The following is a 15,859-nucleotide window of genomic DNA, read 5'->3' on the forward strand; positions in this document are numbered from 1 at the left end:
ACGAGGAGAAGTGGGAGACCAATTTGGAGGTGGAAAGATGGAGTGAAAAAGATTTTGAGTGATCGGGGCCTAAACATGCAGGAGGGTGAAAGGCGTGCAAGGAATAAAGTGAATTGGAACGATGTGGTATACCGGGGTCGACGTGCTGTCAATGGATTGAACCAGGGCATGTGAAGCGTCTGGGGTAAACCGTGGAAAGTTGTGTGGGGCCTGGATGTGGAAAGGGAGCTGTGGTTTCGGTGCATTATTACATGGCAGCTAGAGACTGAGTGTGAACGAATGTGGCCATTGTTGTCTTTTCCTAGCGCTACCTCGCGCGAGCGCGGGGGGAGGGGGGTGCCATTTCATGTGTGGCGGGGTGGCGGCGCAATGGATGAGGGCAGCATGTATGAATATGTACATGTGTATATATGTATATGTATATGTATGTATGTTTATGTATACGTTGAAATGTATAGGTATGTGTATGTGCGTGTGTGGGCGTTTATGTACATGTATGTGTATGTGGGTGGATTGAGCCATTCTTTCGTCTATTTCCTTGCGTAACCTCGCTATCACGGGAGACAGCGACTGAGTATGATGAATATATATATGGTTGAGAGAGCAGAAGAGGGTGTTTTGAAATGGTTTGGGCACATGGAGAGAATGAGTGAGGAAAGATTGACCAAGAGGATATATGTGTCGGAGGTGGAGGGAACGAGGAGAAGAGGGAGACCAAATTGGAGGTGGAAAGATGGAGTGAAAAAGATTTTGTGTGATCGGGGCCTGAACATGCAGGAGGGTGAAAGGAGGGCAAGAAATAGAGTGAATTGGAGCGATGTGGTATACAGGGGTTGACGTGCTGTCAGTGGATTGAATCAAGGCATGTGAAGCGTCTGGGGTAAACCATGGAAAGCTGTGTAGGTATGTATATTTGCGTGTGTGGACGTGTGTATGTACGTGTGTATGGGGGTTGGGCCATTTCTTTCGTCTGTTTCCTTGCGCTACCTCGCAAATGCGGGAGACAGCGACAAAGTATAAAAAAAAAAAAAAAAAAAAAAAAAATATAGAAAGAAAGAGAGAGAGAGAGAGAGAGAGAGAGAGAGAGAGAGAGAGAGAGAGAGAGAGAGAGAGAGAGAGAGAGAGAGAGAGAGAGAGAGATTGACAGAGTGCATGAGATGGTCTTGATTACAGCCTTCATTTGCCCGTGTCATCTCAGCCATTATCAACTTACACATCAGAAGGCAGACCTTGATCACTGTGCGGAGACTCGGTTTTAATCAAAGCGAATTGTGTGAGGGAATTATAACAAAGTTTTCCCCGACGGCTCTTAGCATGATCAGTTACTTGTATGATTACGATGATTAGGGATCAATTATGTTCTGGCAGCACTGCTATAGGCATTATATCTAACTCCCATATACAGAGTAGCTGTAAAATCCAGTGGATCATATGAGATCCATTTCCACCGTGCCCTATATGAAGGAGGAATAATACTTCAGGAGCTCAGGATCTGTGAATATGGAAGAGGGCAAGGCATACAGTATATCTTCTTGGAACCTATTGGTGTCCCTTCCATCACCCGCATCTTACTGGAATATCAGACGATTTTCCCTCTTTCACTCAAGTGGACATACCTTTTGAAGACTCTCAGACGTAAACATTTTCTGCCAATAACGACACAGAATCGTTTTCCCGGCTTTGGGTGACCCAGAGAGCGAGCATTACGAGGAAGGCTGGTTGGAGACTCGGTCATCCGAGGCCAGCTGGTGGAATTCTGCGACAGAAACACTCCCCGCCGTAAAAGACATTGCTTTCCAGGTGCCCAGGTAGATGATGGAACCGGACGCCGTAAAAATGCGTCGACGACGATGATGATGCCAGTAATAATACTTTTCTTCGATGTCTTAATGTAGGTACCAACAACACATGCATGGAAGCATTGGAAGAGCTACTGGGAAAAAAAATATCCCTGGTTAATTCGTCTATTCAGAAGCAAAAACTATAAGTATTCTAATCTCAGCACTAGCATCCGCTGCTGGCACCGCAAACTCCTTCTTCAGTCAGGTCTTCCTTGTTAATAATCAATGAGTCAAACTTTGCCCACTGGAGGGAGTTCAGGACGTAAACTTGTGGTTGCTGTTTTACTACATGCGGAAAGAGATGTTTGCTATGGATGAAGTACATCTGTGTGATTAAGGTACTGCCCGTCTGGGCAAACTTTTCATTAAGTCTGCCCGTTTGTCCTGGGCTTGGGTGGAATGGAGGAAGTTCAGCAGCGAGCTGCTTTGATGAATCAAGGACTTGGAAACAAACCTATGGGACCTGCCTAACTTAACTTAAGATGCTTCCAACGCTCGGGGCTTGAACATGCAGGAGGGCGCGAGGCGTGCAAGGGATAGAGCAAATTAGAGCACTGTGTTATACAGGGGACGACGCGCTATCATTGGGCCGAATCAGGTCATGTGAAGCGGTCGGGAGACACTACAGTAAGATCTATGTGGCCTGACTGTGTAAGAGACTACGGTTTTTGTGCATTATATACGAAAGGGTGAAAGTGGATATGAGCGAATTAGACCATTTTCTTCGTCTGTACTTAGCACTACCTAGCTGACGCAGGAAATATCGCTGGATAAAAAAAGGAGAGATATGAAATGATTCAGACTGACTAATGGCTATGTTAACCTTGATTTCAGCAGGTAATGAAAGAAACTTCAGCCTGATTTCATTCGCAACATATGACACATATGGAATGATTTACAGAGAAAAGTGGTTTAAATACGACACACATACGTTTAGAAAGAAAAAAGCCGAGTGTGGTTGAGAGAGCAGAAGAGGGTGTATTGAAAAAGTGTCTCGCAGAACCCGTTTTCTGTTTTACCTGGAGAGAGCGAACTGTCGTCTGTTGCATATCACGCCATCTTCTGCCGCTATGTTTCCTCTATTAATTTCCCGGGTATTTCTCTTCCCCTAATCTACTCTATCATCAAGAAATAGCTTTTTGAAGAAGCTAGTGCTCTGTTGCAGTTACGATGCCATTTGTATTCTCAAGATAGGCTTCGTGTTCTAGGGCTGGAGAAAGCGAGAAGTTGCTAACACATCTTTGAAGTGGAGGGAACACAGTCGAAGGTAACCATAAACTTATGACAGTGTCAGTAAGTCGAAGAGCAATCACACATACCCTTGTGTCACCTCTTCCCATTACCATACGTAACAAAGCGCAAAAATCCAAGTTGTAAGAGCGAAAGCCATCACCATACATACATATCCAACGACGTTTGGGGATACGCATCTAAGAAAAAGAGTAAAAAAGTGCCAACCTGTGTGGAGGGGAAGGAAAGGTACATGTGGAATGTGTGGATGTTCGAAGCTTGCATATGTAGAGACTGGGTTCGAGGTATATGTATATATATATATTGCAGGTGGCGGAGGGGAAATTAAGAGTGTGGTGTGTGTGTGTGTGGGGTGGGAACAGTTGATTGTAAAGAGTGTTGGTGAGGGGAAGTGGTTTATGGAGAATGTGTGATGTGAGCGGAATATCTATGTACAAAGTGTGTGGATTTGGAAAGAAATTGTATACAGTGTGTGTGTGTGTGTGTGTGTGTGTGTGTGTGTGTGTGTGTGTGTGTGTGTGTGTGTGTGTGTGTGTGTGTGTGTGTGTGCGTGTGTGTGTGTGGGTAATGGAAAATTTCAAAATGCTGAATGCTGATGTCAGGAAATGTTCCAACTACAGGATGTAAGTGTAGGGAACTATCACATATAAGTGTAGGAGTGCATAAAAATGTGTAGAATGTATTGGTGTGGGGGAGTGGTACGTACAAATAAAGTGTGTGGGTGCGGGGACCTGTTAAATACAATGTTAGGTTGCGGTGGTTTGGTATATGTAAAGTTTGTGGGTTTGGAGCAACTGTTACTTATAGAGTGTGTGGGAGTGGGAAACTGGTTTATGTAGAGTGCGTGGATGCGGTGGTCTGGTACATATAAAGTCTGTAGGTGCCTTGGCCATGAAGAATATACGAGTATGATGGACCGGTACATGTAAAGGTCCGGATGTGGTACAATAATTATTTCTATAGTGACACTGGATGAAAAGTAAGTACTGGTGAAAATCCTGGAGAATAATCGAAGAATGCCACTCCTTTGTTCAGCGAATTACGGCATACTGATCACTCTGAGGCGGACATGAGAATATCATACCCCACCTTGTGTTTCAATAAAAGTCTAAACTCATTCACATTTCTACGAGGACACGGACACATGGCAGTAGGTATGTAACGAAAAAGTGGCATCGTGCAAGAATAGCGAGGGAACATAGCGGCAGAAGATGGCGTGATATGCAACAGACGACAGTTCGCTCTCTCCAGGTAAAACAGAAAACGGGTTCTGCGAGACACTTTTTCCCTTCTTCTTCTTCTTTTACAGTGGGAGGCGGGTGAAAAAAAATGAGGCGCCGAGCACCTGTATCACAAAGGGCATCGGGGTGCAACAGCTTCAGGTATTTGCTTTAGTCTCACGAACGTCAAGAAAGCAAGATTCAGCATGGATAGCAGCGGCTCCATAACAGAACATGGAGTAAAATATTTAAGGCCTCTGGTAACGTCATTTTCACATCATGCTGTGTCTTTAAGTAAGGGTCCGCCGTCCTTGGTGGCAGTGAGGGCAAGGGGTCGATGTCCTTATCAACATGCTATAGAGTCGACCGGCCGTCCGTGGTTGTGGGTATAAGGAAATACAAGGGAATTCAAACAGCAGCTGACCTGCTCTCAATGCTCTTTGTGATACTGGAAGAGATCAGGAACTCGATATGTTAGCGTAGTGAGAGGAGAGATGCCTATAGAATATTCAAAAAGAAATACTACTGGATTTTACACGTAACTAAACAGGCGAGTTTAATGTCAGTTTGAAGCAAAGTATTCGTCGTCTATTAAACGTATTTGTATGGTGCGGCTTTTAACTATTCTGATTTGGTAGAACATCAAAATTTTTAACAATCCTATCCCTGGGGATAGGGGAGAAAGAATACTTCTCACGTATTCCCTGCGTGTCGTAGAAGGCGACTAAAAGGGAAGGGAGCGGGGGGCTGGAAATCCTCCCCTCTCGTTTTTAATTTTCCAAAAGAAGGAACAGAGAAGAGGGCTAAGTGAGGATATTCCCTCAAGGGCTCAGTCCTCTGTTCTTAACGCTACCTCGCTAACGCGGGAAATGGCAAATCGTGTGAAAAAAAAAAAAAATTAAAACCTGAAGTAAATCGGCTCATTCAAAGCATAAAACGCTTGGCCCATTAATCTTGATCATGCACTTGGTTATGCCTGACCATTCTTAGGCATGAACATTAATCAATACTCTTTGTCTACTGCCAATCAAACAATTTTCTCAACTCCAAAGCGTAACCACATCCGTACCACAAAATTTAACTTTTGCTATCAATCTTTGATACTGGACTTTATCCCAAGTTTTCTGAAAATCTAGATCCGTGACATGAGCCACTTTACATTCGTCATAATCACAAAATAATTCAAGAGGAATTGTCTGATGCAAACCATTTCGTCGAAAAATCATACTAAGAATCGTTTATTAAGGGATGATTCTGTAAATGATCTACAATCTCGTCTCGAAAGATGGTTTCCATAAGTTTTGCCAATTGAAGACGTAGAGCAAAATTTGCAATAATGTCCGGGCGGTATTACTTCTCTTTTTTCGAAAATTGGTGTTATACTGACTCACTTGTACTCTTCAAGGACTGTCTTCATAGCAAGCGACTTGCTGAAAAAGAGAAGTCAAGAGATAAACTATTTCGATTTTCGCTTCTTGATCAGCATCCATTTCGTTCAGGTGTAGGCCACGCTATGCAAACATAGCAGCCTTCATGTCAGAAGTACTTCCACAAATTTACGAACTCACCTCCCTCCTGTACACACAAAGCCTAGCTAATCCATTACCAAGACTGAGATCCTTACTGAAGAAGTTTCTCCCACTGCCGATCCTGGAACGCACCCTTGAAATCATAACATTACTAGTTTTGTCTCCAGGTAAAGGACGAGCAAGCTGGTGATATTTCTCGAAGAGTTTATCCGATCTTTCTCTGAGCAATGTAAGAACAACAAAGTTTCTTTGAGTGGTGGAGCCATGGAGAAACAGAGAGACAACATGACGGTGGTTGTTGTAGCAAAAGTGATAGACTGGTGCCCCACATACAGTGAGGCTGAGTGTCGATAGCTTTTGGTTCTGTGATATTCACATCCCTATTCCTCCTCTCTTATGCCGAAGGTTCCTCCAGTCACGGGTACAAAGGAGAGGGAAAGGAAAATAGAAGATTAAGGAGTATGAAGAGCTGAAAGAACTGTATATCAAAAATAGGGGCTTAGGTCAAAGCTCTTCTTAATGAGGTTGGGATATTTGAGAAAAGAAAGATACGAAAAAAAAAGAGAATTGTAAAGATTGGGAAGAAATGGAAGAAAATGGGAGGTACATGATATCAAGATTAGCCTGGCTACTGTACAGTTAAGTTAACTTGTTCTGATTCTTTCATGCCGAAGGAGAAGCTGAATTATGATCCACTTAACCTACTTAAAACCCAGCTGGGAAATGCAGTTTGCAATAACTTTAAGCCGGGAATAAAGTTACGAAAACTTGGCACAAAAACTTACATCGTCTATCATCTTAAGCAAGATAGAGGCAAGTTATCAAAGGCGCTACAAGTTATTCGTACCATTCATTCTCCCTTAACTTCTGACATTCAAAGGAAGTGGTAAATAAGGCTAATGGTTATTAAATCTCAAGAATAGACGATACATATATATATATATATATATATATATATATATATATATATATATATATATATATATATATTATCCCTGGGGAGAAAGAATACTTCCCCTTAACATGTATTCCCTGCGTGTCGTAAAAGGCGACTAAAAGGGGAGGGAGCGGGGTGCTTGAAATCCACCCCTCCCGTTTTTTAATTTTACAAAAGAAGGAACAGAGAACGGGGCCAAGTGAGGATATTCCCTCTAAGTCTCAGTTCTCTGTTCTTAACGCTACCTCGCTAATGCGGGAAATGGCGAACATACATATATATATATATATATATATATATATATATATATATATATATATATATATATATATATATATATATATATATATATATATGTGGTTTCAGAAGTGGTAGAGGATGTGTGGATCAGGTGTTTGCTTTGAAGAATGTATGTGAGAAATACTTAGAAAAGCAAATGGACTTGTATGTAGCATTTATGGATCTGGAGAAGGCATATGATAGAGTTGATAGAGATGCTCTGTGGAAGGTATTAAGAATATATGGTGTGGGAGGCAAGTTGTTAGAAGCAGTGAAAAGTTTTTATCGAGGATGTAAGGCATGTGTACGTGTAGGAAGGGAGGAAAGTGATTGGTTCTCAGTGAATGTAGGTTTGCGGCAGGGGTGTGTGATGTCTCCATGGTTGTTTAATTTGTTAATGGATGGGGTTGTTAGGGAGGTGAATGCAAGAGTTTTGGAAAGAGGGGCAAGTATGAAGTCTGTTGGGGATGAGAGAGCTTGGGAAGTGAGTCAGTTGTTGTTCGCTGATGATACAGCGCTGGTGGCTGATTCATGTGAGAAACTGCAGAAGCTGGTGACTGAGTTTGGTAAAGTGTGTGAAAGAAGAAAGTTAAGAGTAAATGTGAATAAGAGCAAGGTTATTAGGTATAGTAGGGTTGAGGGTCAAGTCAATTGGGAGGTGAGTTTGAATGGAGAAAAACTGGAGGAAGTAAAGTGTTTTAGATATCTGGGAGTGGATCTGGCAGCGGATGGAACCATGGAAGCGGAAGTGGATCATAGGATGGGGGAGGGGGCGAAAATTCTGGGAGCCTTGAAGAATGTGTGGAAGTCGAGAGCATTATCTCGGAAAGTTAAAATGGGTATGTTTGAAGGAATAGTGGTTCCAACAATGTTGTATGGTTGCGAAGCGTGGGCTATGGATAGAGTGGTGCGCAGGAGGATGGATGTGCTGGAAATGAGATGTTTGAGGACAATGTGTGGTGTGAGGTGGTTTGATCGAGTAAGTAACGTAAGGGTAAGACAGATGTGTGGAAATAAAAAGAGCGTGGTTGAGAGAGCAGAAGAGGGTGTTTTGAAATGGTTTGGGCACATGGAGAGAATGAGTGAGGAAAGATTGACCAAGAGGATATATGTGTCGGAGGTGGAGGGAACGAGGAGAAGAGGGAGACCAAATTGGAGGTGGAAAGATGGAGTGAAAAAGATTTTGTATGATCGGGGCCTGAACATGCAGGAGGGTGAAAGGAGGGCAAGGAATAGAGTGAATTGGATCGATGTGGTATACCGGGGTTGACGTGCTGTCAGTGGATTGAATCAGGGCATGTGAAGCGTCTGGGGTAAACCATGGAAAGCTGTGTAGGTATGTATATTTGCGTGTGTGGTCGTATGTATATACATGTGTATGGGGGTGGGTTGGGCCATTTCTTTCGTCTGTTTCCTTGCGCTACCTCGCAAACGCGGGAGACAGCGACAAAGCAAAAAAGCAAAAAAAAGAAAAAAAAATATATATATATATATATATATATATATATATATATACATATTTCTTTTTTTCATACTATTGGCCATTTCCCTCGTTAGCGAGGTAGCATTAAGAACAGAGGACTAGGCCTTTGAGGGAATACCATCACGTGGCCCCTTTCTCTGTTCCTTCTTTTGAAAAAAAAAAGAAAAAAACGAAAAAATAAAGAGATAGATAGAGTGATAGGTAGATAGATAGATAAACATATAGATATATCGATAAATAGACAGATAGATAGATAGATAGATAGTTATTCATATCGGTAAAACCAAATACCTTCGTTAAAAATCTAAATACCTATGGATGTTTAATACAAAATTGCGTCAACGAAATCAAGCTCTCTGTCATCAGCATATTCCAGACTTTCGAATGAACCTTGGAGGCTTAGCGGCTTGGGAATGCTAATTCATTTGAGCAAACTGATGTATATGAAGAGACTGAATCAGCCCACCATAGAGAGGGAAGAGTGAAGGGTGATTTGATCACAGCCTACAAGTTTGTGAAACAGACTGACGACATAGACATTGAGCAGGTCTTCGGAGATACTGGGAAAGAACAACTAGGACACATGATATACAGTTACGATAAAAAAAAATATAAGATGGTTGTATACTCGCTCAGACCCAATTCGCACCTGCCCTCTTTTTCAAACCCTACATTTTCCACTTGACCTTTTGCCACTTTCTCATTTTATACATCTTCCAATCATTTGTACTTCTTCTCTGAAAGAACTACTCACAACCTCTCTTTTCTCTCTCACTAGCAACTTTACTTCGTCAGACCACCACTTAGTCGTGGGAAATTTGCATGGAAGAGTCGGGAGTTTAGCAGTCGAGGGTATGAATTGGGTCACTGAGGTACTAAGTTGTTGAAAAAAGATGATGATTGGGAATGCTTGGTGTAGAATAAATGCATACATAAGTATATACGGATGAACTGGGTTAATGGTGAGCAAACACTACTGAAATCTGTGCTAAGCGCTACGCTAATTGTACAAAGGAGAGACTCTTGGGTGTGAAGGTGTTTACAAGTGCAGCTGGTAGGATAGAGGAGAGCATGAAACTTTGGGGGATTTAGAAAAAAATGAGCAAATCACATAAATGGGAAGAGGATAGTGGTACAGAGAACTTGAAAAAGAGGCTTTTGGGTGGATATATATATCAAAAGAGATTGGGCGAGGAGTGTTATGAGGGGAAAGTAAACGAAATTTGCGGGGTGCACGAAGAATGTAAGGCATTTAGGAAAGCACTGGTTACTTGTGCTGATGAAATGTGTGGCATATGGAAGAAGGGAGGTGGGCGTTAGATACAGGGTAATCAGTGGTGGGATGAGAAAGTTAAACTGCTTATGATAAAGGAAGGAGAAATATATGGGCCTTCCTCACAGGGAAAAAGTGCATATGATTGGGAGATGTACAAGAGGAAGCGGCAATAAGTAAAAATAAGCTGCAGGGGCTAAAAAAGGAAAGGTCATATGAGAAATGATTTGATAAATTGTTTGCAAACTTTAGAGGAGATGAATGATGTGAGAAGAACGAGTTAACAGACGGGGCATCAGTGAGTGGAGCAGATGCGAGAGTGGCAACAGGCAAGGAACAGGTAAAGGGGAGGCGTGACTAATATAAAAGGCTGTTGAATGTGTTAGATAAGAGAATGGCATATGTAGGCCGTTTGAGACAAAGCGAGAGAGTCGTGGAATGGTTTATCGAAACGAAAGTGGCGGTGAAAGCCTTGCAAAAGATTAAGTGCAGTAAAGTGGCTGGTGTGGATGGTACTGAGGTTTAATCTTTCAGTAAAGAAAGTGACGGCGTTTTTCACTGGTAAATCAGAATTTTCAGTGAGATGGTGGAGGCCTGGTGCACAGTCCTGTACGGTGCCATTCTATAATGGTAGAGAGAATATAACTGCCTGAAGTAAGTATATGTCTGTTGAATATCCATGGTTGGTTGCATAGGAGAGCTGTGAATGAGAGGTTAGTTAGACATAGATTTCAGGTCATATTGCGACACATGAGTGGTCGGCAAATGGACGAACGAGAGAGAAACAGGTAGGGGACCCAGCTGACTGAAGAACGTGACATACAGTTTCCTTATTGTGTTATGCTAGTTGAGGAAGACTTCGTGTTTCATAAAGACTAGAATATAGTCTCTATTTTAACCTGTGTTTCTCTAGCACATCAGTATCTCCACATTTCTCACAAGAGATATTGATTATATATATATATATATATATATATATATATATATATATGTATATATATATATATATATATATATATATATATATATATATATATATATATATATATATATCCTTACGAGGAGACTTTGCCAAGAGACAGGACTAGTGCGTAGCGCTTACTACAGGAAAATGTAGAGCAAGGAACGAGTCATGTGATACATGTTGTCAAATGTTACGTGTAAGACAGAGAGACTGTATGTCTGTGGACTAAATGATGGCAGCCCACATGTGGGTGGGGTGATAAAAGAAAACACAGCTACCTGGGTCAAAGGAGAGAAAATTGACAACCTCTGAAGTTCTGGTTCACCGCGCAGCCGGCAAAGAGAGAGAGAGAGAGAGAGAGAGAGAGAGAGAGAGAGAGAGAGAGAGAGAGAGAGAGAGAGAGAGAGAGAGTCCTCTACGTATTCTTTGCTCGTATTGGTAAGTTCTATCTATACCCAGCAGGCCATATGGCTGAGCTCTCTCCCCGATGCCCAATCTTCTGCCAATGGAAAAGAGAAAAACAATGTAAAGTTACACCTCTCAGTTTCTGAGAAACACCTGGCACGTAGAGAACTATGTATCTGTAAATAAGAAGACAAAACACAGCATCTGGTGGCCTCTGTTTACGATATAACTCAGTTACCTTTTGACAATGAGAAACATCTGCACACAACGAAGATTCACACAGATGCACTCCAGCGCATCTGTATATTGAGGATGAGCGCAACTGGCAGTTTCATAAATGCACAAAGTATCATGTGTTTCAAATGGAAGTACAAAAAAAGCAGTTGTCTTTGATGGTTTTCTCTAATCCCTCCAAAACTTCGATCTGCTGCGGGTAGAGTCTTGGAGGCAACCAAACCTCCTCACCCCAGTAACTTCCCTCACCAGGTTCGACCCCAGAGTCATGAACCGACAGCCACCAACGTTTCCTGAGGGTAATCGGGCGGGACAGCCTGGAAATACAGACGACGCCCACAGCAGTGGGGAACGACTTTTGTTTCACTAGTTAAGGGAATTTCAAGAGACGCCACGCCACCGTTTGCTAACTGGATGGGAGACACCAAGGAGTGTTTAGAAGTGAGATTTCCACCGAATGCCTCTGAAGTACACAGAGGCGACCTTCAGAACGAGTACAAGAATACGGACCTGAGTTTGCAATACTCATCATTGGCACACAACATTTCTGTTGCAATCTAAAAGTATGCTAGCGTCTCAAGGGCTTCTTACAACTGCTGTCACATTGCCAGACACAGGTGCTGTGAAGCACAGGTAAGACATATACACGGAAATCGCAAGATATAAAACTATATTCCAACTGTATTTTTTGTAGTTTATGGAACTGAATATTGAAGTAATATTCTGTTGATTTTATTACTATGATCAAAACTACAACTATTTCTATTAAATGTAGAGGAAAGACAGATTTGTGGGCAATGCCTGCAGGGAAGAAGATCAAGTGACTAGGAGGTCTACAAGAGAGCAGCAGGAAGTAAAGTGTAAGGCGCAGGGGCTAAAAAAGAGAGAACAAATGAGAAATGGATCGAGAGAGCGTCCAGCTGGTGTTGGAACCAGTGCTGGTACCGTCCTCAGTCAGCCGGAGTATCAGAATCCAATACCCATTACATCAAAATCAGTCAATGGCTTCTTAACCCACTTAACATTGTTTCACTTCTATTCTCACTCACTCTCAGATGCCCAACTTAAAACTTCCCCTAACGTGCAACTCACCAATATGACAGTTGGTTCTATGTTTTCTTGATACGATAGTGTCACTCATAACAATATACTAAACTTTATCAACAAAAAGAAGAAAGTATGTCAAGGATATCTAGACCCCCCCAGCTACGTGCGAACGCAACATAATGACAGGTCGGTGTACGGAACACCATTTTAACAAACACGAGACGTCAATTGTCGCCTCCGCTCGTCTTAATATCACGCGACGCGAATAAATTCTCTTCCAGATCTCACGACAAATCCAGTCTCCCAGTTCACGACAAAGGATTATCATCCTCATATTCTCATTCCCGTCTCCACTACGACCAGTCGTTGGAACGCGGCGACCCACGCACAAGTATTACCGACGAAACAGTTGTTCCTTGTGCAACCCTTGGGAAATACAGCTAAAGTCACCTCCAACATTAGTAGCTTTATGTGAACTGTAAGCGAGAAGTTTTGCACTCTCATAGGTACGTGGTGTTGTCAGCCTCTGCTTGCAAAGCTACAGTAAGCGAGAATATCATCAGTATAAAGAAAACAGTGAAACGTATTGCCATAAATTCTCACCAGGATTTAGGTTTGTACTACTGGCTTACAGAGGCTCTGGCTGGGGTCTGGTAACTTTAACCTCTTGAGCACGAAGGGACGACCCTTAGACATGAAAGTACGACTCGTGGGTGTGATGGCCTGGTCTTTCAAAGCCATAGGTCGTATTGCCGTGTTCAAGGGGTTAAGATAAAGGTTTGAACAAAAAAAAAATCTTCCTGAAATATTACACTTCAGAAACACTGGATCATCTATTACATTTTCAGTGAGGAAAAAATAATTTGGTCAAGTGAGGTTGATTTTTCAATATAGTCACCAAATATATAGTCAGACACAAATGCAACACGTTATCAATAATTCCCAACGAGTAATCATCTAAAAGAACGAGAATATCATATCAAAATGCATTATATAGATGAAGCTTATATGAAAAGCCTCGATAATTAAGATCATTTAAAGGAAACGTGTGACGATTCAGAATCCAGAATTCAAAAGTTTATTCTCAAAAGAAATAAGAGAAAAACACAGAACCCCATTCACAATAAGCTGCCGTGCCTTCATTACAGTAATACTCTGTTGCTTGTGCAAGTATATGCAGAATAGCCTCATCTGAGCTTTGCTATAATGATATCTGAAGCATTATGGGACGGCATAACATAATATCCCAAATGTCTGGTCTAAGGTTTTCTCAGTGGCCCACGATTCTCGTAAGATGAAAAACAAAAAAGAATGCGTCAGAATTTTTGATTGCGAAGCGATACCACACAATGTTTGTAAAGGCAAATTTTCAAGTATGAAACATTAAATGTCTTGGTATAGCCTGAATGCTATCTCAGCTGAAATGGATGTTTAAGGATTTATATAAACAATAGAAATCATAGATAACCACAAACTATAACGAAAATACAGCATCGCTTTGTATCGTATGTGAAAAAAGAAAATACCTCCAAGAGATTCAATGAACATTTAAATACTGCAAAATAATTTTCTATTGAAAATCTCTCAAAAACCTTCACATAACGGGTACACCAGAGAAAAAAAATACATTTATATAAATGTGAGAAATACTTAGAAAAGCAAATGGATTTGTATGTAGCATTTATGGATCTGGAGAAGGCATATGATAGAGTTGATAGAGATGCTCTGTGGAGGGTCTTAAGAATATATGGTGTGGGAGGCAAGTTGTCAGAAGCAGTGAAAAGTTTTTATCGAGGATGTAAGGCATGTGTACGTGTAGGAAGAGAGGAAAGTGATTGGTTCTCAGTGAATGTAGGTTTGCGGCAGGGGTGTGTGATGTCTCCATGGTTGTTTAATTTGTTTATGGATGGGGTTGTTAGGGAGGTGAATGCAAGAGTTTTGGAAAGAGGGGCAAGTATGAAGTCTGTTGGGGATGAAAGAGCTTGGGAAGTGAGTCAGTTGTTGTTCGCTGATGATACAGCGCTGGTGGCTGATTCATGTGAGAAACTGCAGAAGCTGGTGACTGAGTTTGGTAAAGTGTGTGAAAGAAGAAAGTTAAGAGTAAATGTGAATAAGAGCAAGGTTATTAGGTACAGTAGGGTTGAGGGTCAAGTCAATTGGGAGGTAAGTTTGAATGGAGAAAAACTGGAAGAAGTAAAGTGTTTTAAATATCTGGGAGTGGATCTGGCAGCGGATGGAACCATGGAAGCGGAAGTGCATCATAGGGTGGGGGGGGGGGGGGGGGGGGGGGGGGCGAAAATCCTGGGAGCCTTGAAGAATGTGTGGAAGTCGAGAACATTATCTCGGAAAGCAAAAATGGGTATGTTTGAAGGAATAGTGGTTCCAACAATGTTGTATGGTTGCGAGGCGTGAGCTATGGATAGAGTTGTGCGCAGGAGGATGGATGTGCTGGAAATGAGATGTTTGAGGACAATGTGTGGTGTGAGGTGTTTTGATCGAGTAAGTAACATAAGGGTAAGAGAGATGTGTGGAAATAAAAAGAGCGTGGTTGAGAGAGCAGAAGAGGGTGTTTTGAAATGGTTTGGGCACATGGAGAGAATGAGTGAGGAAAGATTGACCAAGAGGATATATGTGTCGGAGGTGGAGGGAACGAGGAGAAGTGGGAGACCAAATTGGAGGTGGAAAGATGGAGTGAAAAAGATTTTGTGTGATCGGGGCCTGAACATGCAGGAGGGTGAAAGGAGGGCAAGGAATAGAGTGAATTGGATCGATGTGGTATACCGGGGTTGACGTGCTGTCAGCGGATTGAATCAGGGCATGTGAAGCGTCTGGGGTAAACCATGGAAAGCTGTGTAGGTATGTATATTTGCGTGTGTGGACGTATGTATATACATGTGTATGGGGGTGGGTTGGGCCATTTCTTTCATCTGTTTCCTTGCGCTACCTCGCAAACGCGGGAGACAGCGACAAAGCAAAAAAAAAAGAAAAAAAAAAAATATATATATATATATATATATACGTTGAGATGTATAGGCATGTATATTTGCGTGTGTGGACGTGTATGTATATACATGTGTATGTGGGTGGGTTGGGCCATTCTTCCGTCTGTTTCCTTGCGCTACCTCGCTAACGCGGGAAACAGCGACAAAGTATAATAAATAAATAAATATTATATAAATGAGATGTTCTGAGTCTATATCTAATAATAAAGGCACAGAACTTCTCGTTACGATCCGATAAGAAAAAAATATAATCTATCCCCCTGAAATCACAAAAAAAGAGAATATATATAAGAAGTTAGAAAACGATGCTATTCTGGTGTTCTTCGACTGGAGCGATGCCCAAGTACTAATGCAACAAGAAACCTCCACTGGATAAAAATCCACTGGAAAATCG

This window comes from Panulirus ornatus, chromosome 64, assembly GCF_036320965.1.
Source record: "Panulirus ornatus isolate Po-2019 chromosome 64, ASM3632096v1, whole genome shotgun sequence".
Classification (NCBI taxonomy): Eukaryota; Metazoa; Arthropoda; class Malacostraca; order Decapoda; family Palinuridae; genus Panulirus; species Panulirus ornatus.